This window comes from Protopterus annectens, chromosome 12.part0 (assembly GCF_019279795.1).
Source record: "Protopterus annectens isolate FY-2018-M chromosome 12.part0, PAN1.0, whole genome shotgun sequence".
NCBI classification, from domain to species: Eukaryota; Metazoa; Chordata; order Ceratodontiformes; family Protopteridae; genus Protopterus; species Protopterus annectens.
In genome coordinates, this window is record NC_056746.1 from 857941966 (window position 1) to 857954172 (window position 12207).

The 12207-nt window shown below is 41.2% G+C and overlaps 1 protein-coding gene across 5 annotated transcripts in view; it reads left to right on the forward strand.

The window, feature by feature from the left end:
* Window positions 1-12207, forward strand: part of ARFGAP1 (ADP ribosylation factor GTPase activating protein 1) — an 800187-nt gene that overhangs the window by 232411 nt on the left and 555569 nt on the right. The gene's annotated exons all lie outside the window — the stretch shown is intronic.

The following is a 12207-nucleotide window of genomic DNA, read 5'->3' on the forward strand; positions in this document are numbered from 1 at the left end:
TATCTTCTTCTTTTGGTGCGTATTAATCTATAACACTTGGGTGATCGTAATAGTTCAAAAAGATGGTGGCATGGATGTGAAAGGTTGGTGAGGATCTTTCCTGCCCTTTTCATGACTCTGGAATAGTACAGGTCCTGTAAGGAAGGCAAACTACCACCATTGATATTTTCTGCTGATCTGACTGTCCGATATAACCGATTTTTGTCATGATTAGGCAGCGATACAAACCACACTGTTATGAAAGAGCTGAGAATGGACTCAATGACTGCTGTATAGAACTGAATCAACAGTTCCTATTGGAGGTTGAACTTCCTCAGCTGTCACAGAAAGTACATTTGCTGTTGTACCTTTTTTATGATGGACCCTACATTGGTCTCCCACTTCGAGTCCCGGGAGAATACAGATCCCAAAAACTTTAACGATTTCACAACTGACACAGCAGTATTAAATATAAAGAGGGGGACAATCTGCTATTCTACAGGCCCTGACATTTTAATTGTGGATCTCCACCCTAAAAGCCTTATGACAGAATTTGAGGTGAAGAAAAACAAAGAAGCAGGTTGAGGGCATGGACTGTTTTGCCTGGATAGACAGGATCTGCTTAGAAGTCTGACAGTTTTCAGAAAGGTTGAGAAGATTTATTAATTTCTTTGTGCCGTATTCTCATGTGAGAACTGAACTTGCTGTGGCAAGGTATGCTGTGATATGAGCTGTAAGCTAAAGTCGTAATTCTTTATTACTGTTTTGTCAACATAATCATTTCAGGCTGGATGTATACATAAGATTTTCAGAAGTTTATTTCTGCATCCCCTGGGATTGATCTTAAAAAAACTACTTGAATACAGTGCATTTTTAAAGGAAAGCAGCTGATCACCTACTGATGTTGGAACCTAGGGAATTTTAGAGTTCAAATAATTTATTGCGATCAAGAGTTCATTAAATACTTATATATATATATATATATATATATATATATATATATATATATATATATATATATATATATATATATGTGTATATATATATATATATATATATGTATATATATATATATATATATATATATATATATATATATATATATATATATATATATATATGTGTATATATATATATATATATATATATATATATATATATATATGTATATATATATATATATATATATATATATGTATATATATATATATATATATGTATATTGAGATGGTCATCATTCCCACTGCTGCAGTAGCCCTTAGGCTGTATGGGTTGTTTCCTGTGTAGAATCAACAGCCAGCCAGCTTCAAAAAAGATCTGCTCCCTCTATATACACACACACACACACACACACACACACACACACACACACACACACACACACACACACATACACCTTCAGTCTGACTGCTGATTGGCTAATCCCAAGGATGGCATTGAGTAGTCGGAGTGAAGCTCTTTTCAGTACTTTCTTGCCATCTCGAGAAGAAGCACCTGTTTGGCTTCACAAGAGCAGCAATTAGCTAAGAGCTTCATTGATGGTAGATATATTCCCATTAAGGAACCCTTTCACTCAGAATTTATTGCCCATTTAAGAAAATAGCGTTTAATCTGTTTGACTAAAAGCACCATTTCCCTCTAAGAAACGTAATGTTTTTTTATAATAGCTGAAGTTTCCTTTCCTGTTGTTTTCAACTTTGATTGTTTGTTTAGATTTGTGTCTCACTTTCTGAGAAATTGTGTACTGCTTGTATTTTTGAGATGGAAAAGTTTACAGAGGGACTGGGGGAATTTATGTATCAGTGTAACACTTGTATTCCCTTTGTGACATCTTACCTGCCATTTTGATTCTATCAATGTGTGCGTGAGTGGTTGAACATTACTGACAGGGGAATTCAGTTCTTCTTTTACTGTCTATAAGTTAAGGGACTGGCAAAGTGTTGAGTGCAAGTGTGCAGTTTGTCGACACTCTGTGACAACTTACCTTTCAACTGACTCGGTCCAGCTATGCTTACTGCTTTTTGATGCTTCTTTTCCAGTTACAGCGTGGATACTTACTGTGGTCCATTTGGCTTCTCTTGCAGTTGTTGTGTCTTTCGGCTTTTCCCGGTTCTCTTGCAGTACTTAGAAAAAAAAATCACTTACCAAGGAGTCTGTGCTGTTGTTGCAGACTCTGTCTACACCTCAGCTGATGGTAAGTAATCCTGCATTGGCAACTGGCTATTCCTCAGACCTCCTTACCTCTCCGTCTTTCTTTATTAGAGTCCTTTTGACCAGCAGGAATCGGGGTCAGCCATGTCCTCATCAGCTGTTCTAGTGTCTGATATTTGTATGGGCGATCCTTCTTCTCTGTTTCTGAGAGACAGTCCAGGATATTCTTCTGTAGGTACCCAGTGCAAGAGACCCTTAGACCAGTCAGATGTCCCTCCTTTGATTCAGTCCTGTTCTGCTGGAATTCCTATTAAGAAAAAAAAACTAAAATTTAGAATTATTATTCTGATTAAGTTAATACTGTTGAAAAGTGGAGTGCTGTACCTTGGCTAGATGGACATTACAGGCAGTAAATCCTGGTACACAAAAACTTTTATGGGTGGGCATTCCCTGTGAAGTTATTCCTGAGGAAACGGGGTGTGTTGATTCTGATTTTGACAGAGATGTGGCTTCTCCTGCAGATTCCCAAGCCCATCTCTGTGATTGTGAGGAAAACTTTTAATTTTTATGCTTCTGTGGAAGAATTTTATTTTAATTAGACCATTGCCAGGATGAATGTGGTATTTTTATGGGAACAAATGGATATTCCCCTAAAACTGAGGAGATATTATGATATCTTACAAATGGATATAGCTCATTCTTTTTCTATCCCTCCCACCCTTCGACAGTACTGGAGGATAAACTGAATGCTGCCTATGCTCTTCCTAATGTCCAGCCATCAGTTCCTAAAAAAAGCATATACATTTTATTTATTTCATATTTGTTGACGAGAAAAGTCCAACTGAGCCAGAGCCCTTTTTCAGTGAAGCCCATGGAGAAAAGCTCCACAAGAGTACATACATAGTTTAAAAAAACTAACAATTTATCTACATACATAATTTGCAAAAGTGACATTTTACGAGTACAGTACAGATAAAATATATTCTAGTTTATCAATTACAAAAATAAAACAAAAGCTGTTAATAAACAATGTAAATTGGCTGCTGAAAGCAGTAAACAAAATATTTGAGACATTGCTATATATGGAACGGAGGAGGAGATGTTGGAGAAAAAGCATCTCAGAGTCTGGGAAATTTCATAGGGAGGGAAATTAGCTCAGGCTAATAAAAGTTCTTTTCACTCGCCTTTGGTCTGATCCAACTGCCATTTCATTTGCTGGAAACAGGCTGGTCCTCAACACCAGTCCTTCACTTGGTGATGATGAAGATAAAATGCTGGGCTGTACAGGTGGGAGAATGTTTACTTCTTCCACTTAACTCTGAATTACCAGGCATATGTGTGGACATTTCTGCTACATCATATGGGCAAACTGAGGGAATTGGCTTCCACTTTTCCTACAGAAAAAAAGCTCTTTTTGAACCAAAATGTTTCTACCCTTTCTCAGGCATGTAAATATGCTTTGAAGAGTGTATATGATTGCGCAGCTACTGCTACACTGTTGAGAAGATATATATGGGTATGTAACTAGACATTTGCTGATGAAGAAGCCTGAAATCATGGATTCAGCTTTAGATAAGGAGGAATTGTTTAATTCTTGTTCAACCCAGGTTCTCAAACAGTATGATGAAATAGGGAAGTAATTTCAGGGACTTTCCAAGATATGTCATGTATCCCAGTACAAATTTTATAGACCTCCCTGTTACACACGTAAAAAAAAAAAAAAAAAAAAAAAAAATAACAAAACCAGTCTTTTTCTTGCCACCAAAATGCAAAAAAAATGTCTGGAAGGTAAGAACAGTGAAAAAGTCATTTCGGAAAAAGGAACAGACCAACAGCACATAATGACTGTGCCAACATTCCTTACCCTCTTCCCTCTCCCCGGCCAAAGGATTTCTACAAATCTGTCCCAAAAGCTGGTCTTCAAAATTTCCTTTGGCTGAAAATTGTCTTGGACTTCTGGGTGATAAAAGTGCTGCAGGAAGGCTACAGATGGCACTGGGTGCGAAAACATCCTTTCAAGGCAGGCTTCACTGCCCTCAGACAGAATTTGTTTCCTCTGGTTCCTCAGTCTTTAACCACCCAGGGAAGCATAGATCCAATATTTTTGTATCAAAGAGGAAAAGTCTTCTATTCCAGAATGATTCTGGTACCAAAGAAAAAAAGCCTGTTGGAGACTAGTACAAGATCTTTTATTTCTAAACCTGTACATGAAAGTTCAAAATGTTGATGTTACAGACCCTGTTACTTATCGTTCCTCACATGAGAGGGCAACAGGTTCTGTAAGGTCAACAGAAACTGTTAGAACCTGGGATTGGGAGTTGGTGTGATGGTTAAGGTGTTTACCTTACAGACACAAGGTACAGGGTTTGATTCTTACCTCTGAAAAGGAAAGTGGCTAGACTTAAAGTGACCCACAAGCATAACTAGCATAGTACTTGACTGAAAAAATTATTGGGGGGAGGATGGCATAATGGTTAAGGTATTTACCTTACAGACACAAAGTGCAGGGTTTGATTGTCACGTGAGGTAATTGGCTCACAAGGGCAGTTAGCCTGCTACTAATCTGTGAACCTGTGAATTATTCCTCACATGAGTTACTTGCTAACTGTAGACCTAGAAGTTGTTTACAGCCACATTCCCAGTCATAGGCATCAGGAAATGTTTAAGGTTCTCTGTTTCTGGGTCACATTATTGTCTGCAGTAAGCATTTCAGGTTGATTTATCTACAGAGCCAAGGGTATTCAGAAAATGTCTAGCCCAGTAAAGTTTATTGCAGCCTGAATGGCATTCACATGTTTTTTTAATTAGATGACTTGCTTATCTTTGCAGAGTCTTAATCCAGATGTCTAATCCAGAGATCTACTAAACTAAGTGCCATTTTCAATTTATTCTGACATATACAGCACCTGTATTTGATTAACTGCACTGTTTCATTAACTTTCATTACATCTGCTATGTATTTTTCACTGTTTTACTGTTAAACTGTTTAACTGAGTGTGAACTGTTCTGCCATTGTATTTAAGTTTGCAACTGTTCTCCTGTGTTAAATCGAACTGAGCAGAGTTTAAATATATTTAGCATAGTCTGGTTACAGGGTTTGCTGTATCCAGATCTGTTTGTGTGATTCCTTTGTTTCCTGCTATGTCATCTTGAGTTAGCTGGGGGCCTACCTGCACTTAGTTGGGAGTAAGTGAACTGGTTGGAACTGGCCTGGTATATAGGGTATTTGGCTAGGAGCTCAGGGGCAAGGATTGATTGCTCAATTCCAGTGTTTTTATTTTACTTTCATTTTTGTGGTACTTAAGCCCAGCATTTGCAAAGGTTTGTGCTTGTTTGTGTGTCATGCAGCACCACTGTGCTGTTTTAACTCTTTGCGATGCATCTCAGCTGCAGTTTTTCCCTTACCAGCACTCCTGTGTAAGTGAGGCCATCCCTTGCAGCTACTGTATTGACTTTATCCAGCCCTACTCACACTTATAGGTACTCCCCTCAGATAGTAGTCAGTCTACTATCCCTGAACTGTCTTCCACAGATTCTGACAACCATGGACGGACAATTTTCTATGTTTTCCTCCTGCTAGACTGGTTGATGTTGGCATCCTGAGACAGTGTAGCAACTGCCTCATGTACATGGATAACCCTTTACTGCTATCACCTAGAAGCACAATATGTGAGAGATGCAATTACATTAAGAACCTAGAATCTTTGCTGTCTAATCTCAAGCCAGCACATCTGGCACTGAGAAGGTTGCCTGCTCAATTACCACAAACACCACACCTCTAACACCACCCACACCTGTACAACACACTCCCACAAATGCAGAGGTTCTCAACAAAAACATACCTAAACAAAAGAGACCTCTGAGACAAAAACAAACATGCACATCACAACCCACAGCACCAAGCACCACACATAGTGCACATGCCTGTCTCTCACAGCCTGTAAGACCCAGTCACCAAACCCAACATACTAGTCATAGGGGACTCTATCATGAGACACACAGATGTGCCCCTCACCAGGCTAGACAAGGAGAAAGTCACAGTAAATCGCTTGTCACATGCTAGAATCTGCCATTTCACACATGCACTCAAGTCCCTCAACAACGGGTACTGTTATGACTCTGTCATAGTTCATGTTGGTGTGAATGACTTGAGACATGCCTCTCTGGACTATATGAAGAGAGACAGAACTGAGCTCACTGAATGTGTGTCCCTAGCCTTAAGCAGCATTCTACTGTCACACAGAATGATGCCTCAATGTAAACAGAAAATGATTGCCGTTAACAACGGGCATAGTTTCTGGTTTCATTCCAAGAGGCTCCACTACCTGAAAGCCTGGGAGGACATGATTGACAGACCGCAGTGCTTTGCCAGAGATGGCCTTCATCTATCTCCCCTGGACTTCGGGCTTTTAGCAAAGGCTTTTGCCTCTCCCATAGTGCCTTTTTTAGGGAAAGTCATGATGACAAAATTACCAATGTGAAAAATTCTTCTAAATGAAATATGAAGGTCATACTGCTAAATGTTAGGAGTCTTAACATGAAACTGCACTCATTGCAATCATTCCTCATCCTGGAAGATACTGACATTTGTGCAGTCACTGAAACCTGGTTCAAAGCTGTGGACAGCACCCCAGCCTTACCAGGTTAACTCATCCTACCATACTTTCAGACCTCAAACAGAGGGCTACAAAGCCAAAGGGAGGTGTAGTTTCAATATTAGACATGCATACCTCCAGGCTGGTCAAACAGTATGACGTACAGGAGACACTCCTGGTGCAGTTAACGATTGACAAAACACCTATTCAAATCATAGCTAGGTACAGACCCCAAACCATGACTCAGGACGTCCACTCCACCTATCTGGACTTACTTGAATCCATCACGATTCAACTCTCTAACCTGATTGTGGGTAACTTTAAGTACCCAAACATGAACGCCCAGAGATTCCAGATTCCTCGACTTCGTCAGTACAGATGCATTGGATCAGCTGCTTGACACCCCCATGAGAGGTGAAAACATCCTGGACCTGGTACTAACCAACATGAGGAGCCAATGTAGCACCCCTACGATGTCATCCTCCTTGGTAAGATCTGGCCATAAAGTGATCACTTTTGAAGTCGCCATCTCCCCTGATCCCCCCTCCCCCCTAGTAGGGTCAAACAAAAAAAAAATTTTTCAAAGCTGACTACAACCTCCTGAGAGCAGGTATAAGCAGCTTCACAGCCACCATCCCTCCAGTTGGAAATGGCACTAATGTCCAACCCAACATCAAAAAACTATATGAGCACCTACATAGCTGCATGGACTCAGCAATACCTGACTGAACCAAATCATTTTCCTCCAGGAAGAATAAACCTGTCTGGTGGACAGCACCAATAAACAAACTCTATAATAAAAGGAAAAAATTGCTGTCCAGGACCAAGAAGGAGCAGATGCCAAGTTGGAAGCAATCTTTCCTTTGTCTGATCAAGCAAATAAGGTCACTGGTGAAATCCTCCAAGGTTAACTTCGAGTCCAAGTTGGCCACATCCACTAAGGACAATCACAAGCCTTTCTTCACGAGTGTCCACAATCTCAAAGGTAACACCCAAATCTGCTATGAACTGGTGGTCAGGATCACCACATACACAGATGCCACAGATATAGCCAACCTGCTGGCAGAACAGTTAATTGAAAACTTCAGTTCCCCCCTTCCCCGTCCCACCAATCAGTAAATCAGGACATCCCCAGCACCTGCCCCCCTCCCCTCATCACAAAGGAGCAGGTCTTTAATGCCCACTCAAAGGCAAAAAATACAGCCTCCATGTTACCTGACAACATCCCTGTCTGTGTCCTACATGACCTCGAGCAAGAGCTCTCTGCACCATTAGGCACCCTATTCAACCAAAGCCTGAGCACAGGCTTCATCCCAGCCAAATGGAGGATGGCCACTGTCATCCCTCTACACAAAGGTGGAGCGTCCACCGACCCAGGCAGTTATAGGCCCATCAGCCTAACTATCCTGATCTGCAAGGCCATGGAACACATTATCATGGACCTTATAAACAAGGACGTTGGCACCCTCCAAATGCTTGACCCCACACAGTTTGGTTTTCTCAAAGGGATATCATGCCTGTTAAACTTGGTTGACTTCTTAGAAACAGTCACCAAAGACATGGACGTGGGGAAGATGGTGCACACCACCTACCTTGACCTAACTAAAGCCTTCAACAGTATTCCCCACTCGGGCATAATAGATGAACTTTCCCAGCTAAGCATCAACATGTATGTTACCAGATGAGTAGCTAACTGCCTCCCTGATAGAACTCAGTCAGTCAGAATAGAGGTAGCCACCTCTAGTAGTAGACCCGTAATGAGTGGCATACGGCATACCCCAAGGGTCAGTCTTGTTGCGCCTCTACTGTTTGGGATATACTTTTCTGAGGTGCAAGCCAAAACCAGTGGTCTGTGGCTGACCAGGTTTGCTGATGACTGCAAGCTGGGCACTGTCTTAAATTCCCCTAGTGATGTGAACATCCTCCAAGATGGTTTTACCCAAACCACTGACTGGTGCCAGAAGCATGGCCTCAAACTGAATGCCAAGAAATGCATCATTATCCCCTTTAGGGAAAATGGCATCCCCACTAGTTATCCTATTAATAACAAAATACTAAGCACGCAATCAGTCATGAGGGACTTAGGCAGCCAGGTTGATAGTGACCTGACTTTTGATCACCACGTTGTCTTCATTGTACGGAAGGCTTTCTACATGGCCCACCTCATAAGTAAGGGTATTTCATCCAGGAATAAGGAAGTCATAACATCCCTGTACTCCTCCCTTATCAGACCCATTATCGAGTACAATGCCCCCTTCGGCATGTACCTTGCCAAGCACATGCAGCAGCTGGAGAGACCACAGAGGTTCCTGACCAGGAAAATCCAGGGTCTCAAACACCTTTTTTATACAGATAGACTTAAAAGTTTTGTCCCTTTACTCGGTCTCGTACAGACTGCTCAGAGGTGACCTGTGTCTGGCATACAAGGCTGTCTTAGCCCAGCCTTGATGGAGTTGTTGCATATCCGTAAGATAGACTGCACTCACACAACCCACATGCAAGGCCTCAACCTGGTCTGTGACATTAATAGAGTTCGTTGGCGGGATAGATTTGTGTCCGAAAGACTGCCTCATCTTTAGATTACCTGTGCATGTCAAGCAGAGACCCTCACTGGCTCTCTTTAATAGTAACCTGGATGACTGGATGGGAAACAGAAAATACACCCCTAGGATCCCACCTGTGTCCCTGCTGGACAGGGGAAACAGGTGTTGACTTTCTGGGAACACGGGCAAAATTCTTTCTTGGCTAGGCATACAAGGGCCTCCGGACCAATAGCCTAGTATCATCATATGAACCTATGTCAAGTTATTAACATGGGTTATATCTGTTGCCCAATCTGGACTTCCAGATAAATATTGCAAAATCCTCCTTGACGGAGTCTCACAGGATTGTGTTTCTGGGATGCCTTATAGATTTTTTTTTTTTTCAAAAGGCCTTTTTGACACAAGACAAGGTGAATTTTTACCTGGAAATTTTCCTGGACTTCTTTCAGCCTTGAACATCTGCAGGAGAATTTCTCATAATCCTAAGGTTCATGTCTTCTATGATTCTCGTGAAACCTCTAGCCAGATTACACAGGAGAAAACTGCAATGGTTTTTTGAAAAAACACATGGACCTAGCATTTGCACTATGTGGAATATCAAGTTCCAGTTTTTGGCTTTATAAAAAGGGAATTACATTGGTGAAGACAACAAAATCTCTGAACCCAGGTCTCCCCTTCTTTCCTTCTGACCCCAAAACAGTCTGCCACTTACAGAAGTACTAGACTTTGCTTAATAAGCAATTTCCAGAGGTGTAAAAATGCAAGGCCTGTGGAATCCTTCAGACAGACCAAACGCATCAACTTAAAATAGATGTTGGCTGTGATCCATGCCTTTTCATATCTCCACTCTTGGTCCCCAGGGCCTCTTCAAGTGTTTACAGACCATACCACAGTCATGTGGTATATAATTAAGCAGGGAGGTAGGAAGTCCTACTTCCTATGCAGGTTGGCAGTGATAACTTGGGAGTTAGCTGTATAGCATTCCTTAACCCTCCAAACATCTTGCATTATTTCAGAACAAAATATAATGGCAGACAAACTGAGCAGGTCCAGAACAGACCCTCATGAATGGAAATTGAATGATAGTTTTTCCAGGAATTGATCCAGTTGTGAAGTCACCACAAATAAATTGGTGCTCTTTGTTTCAAAATAGACAACTAAACAAGTTTTGTTCCAGTAGATGCTTTTTACCTCCCTTGGAAGGGAATGTTCCTTTATGGGTTTCCACCCTTTCCACTGATATCTAGGGCAATTCTGAAGATTCCGAAGGATACCCCCAAAATCATTGTGGTAACCCTCTTTTGCCCAGGCAACATTTATTCTCCCTGTTATGGAATTGGCTAAGGGCAGTTATAACAAGCTTCCTCATAGACTGAATTTACTCACACAAGACAGGGGGAGTTTGATGCACCCCAGTAGCAATCAACTTCAGTTTACTCTCTGGATGATTATTTATTTCATGAGGTCATGCAGCAGGTAGTAAAGGAGGCAAGAAAACCTGTTACTAGAAAATCCTGTGTTGGTAAGTAGAAGTGATTTTGTAGTCTGTGCATAAACAATAACTGGGAACCCACCAAGGATTTTGTACCAATGGTGCTCAGATATTTGTGAGTTACTTTTCTTTGGCCTCACTTATTCCTCAGTAAATGTTCATCTTGTGGATATTTCAGCATATCTGCCCATGGATGTTCCTCTTTCATCTGAATTTATAGAAAGTACAATTTCTGAAAGGAGTTTTACATCTGACATGACCTCGTGAACAGGTTACTCCTACTCCTTGGCATTTCAACTTTCTGCTGGAGAAATTGATTGTCACCATTTCAACTTGCTCATTAATTTAATATAAGGTCCTTTCCTTGGAAAACTGTACTCACTGTTGTTCTTACGTATGCACCCACGCTCATGGTGGGTGAACACTATCTGTGTTCCATAGGGATAGGATCCTTTTCAAGAACAAACCCCTCGTTCATGCCTTAGAGTTGTTTCAAAAGTGTTCTTTGAATCAAAGCATCAGTTTCCCAGTTTTCTACCCATAACCTAAAAACCAGGGATAACCGATTCTGAATACCCTGGATGTGCATAGGCAGCTCAGGCACTATCTTCACAGATCTAAGCCCTTTAAAAAAGCTGGTCAGCTATTTTTTCTCAAGGGGCACAAAAGGACAAATTGTGTCTAAACAATTTCCAGGTGGTTGAGCTCTGCTGCTTTTTTTTATTTTGTTATTCCCACCTTGGCTAATCCATTCCAGGCAGTATCAAGGCACATTCCACTAGATCCTTTTCTTCAATGACATATCAGAAAGGGGTGGACTCTAGAAACATTCTAGAGGCAGCTACTTGGTCTTCTGTACATACATTTACACAGAATTATAATCTGGATTCCTTTTACAGGTCCAAGACCAACTTTGCTAGGACAATTCTCCAGTGGCTTATTGATCCATATCCCTCCTCCTTCTGAGTTGGATAAGCTTTGGTAATCAACCCATATAGCCTAAAGGCTACAGGAGCAGTTGGAATGGTGAACATAGTACAGTTGTGCAAGTTGCACTTAACTATAACAGTAGATGTTCAAAATCCACACTGCTGCAGAAGCCCCACCCATCCTCTATCTCACTGCTCTTACATGTAGTTGTACTTTGCATCTATAAAGTGGAGTTGTGTTTGTTCCTACTTTATATCTTTCATTGTTATTATTGGTTGTATCAGGATTGTTAGGCTCTGCTCTCATTGTATGGGCAAGAATGTCTGGAGGAAATATTCACCCTGACAGTTGATTTCTGTCCTTGCGATTAGCCAGTCATTAGTCAGAGTGAGTGAGTGTGTCTGTGTCTGTGTGTGTCTGTGTCTGTGTGTGTCTGTGTCTGTGTGTGTGTGTGTCTGTGTGTGTGTGTCTGTGTGTGTGTGTGTCTGTGTGTGTGTGTGTCTGTGTGTGTGTGTGT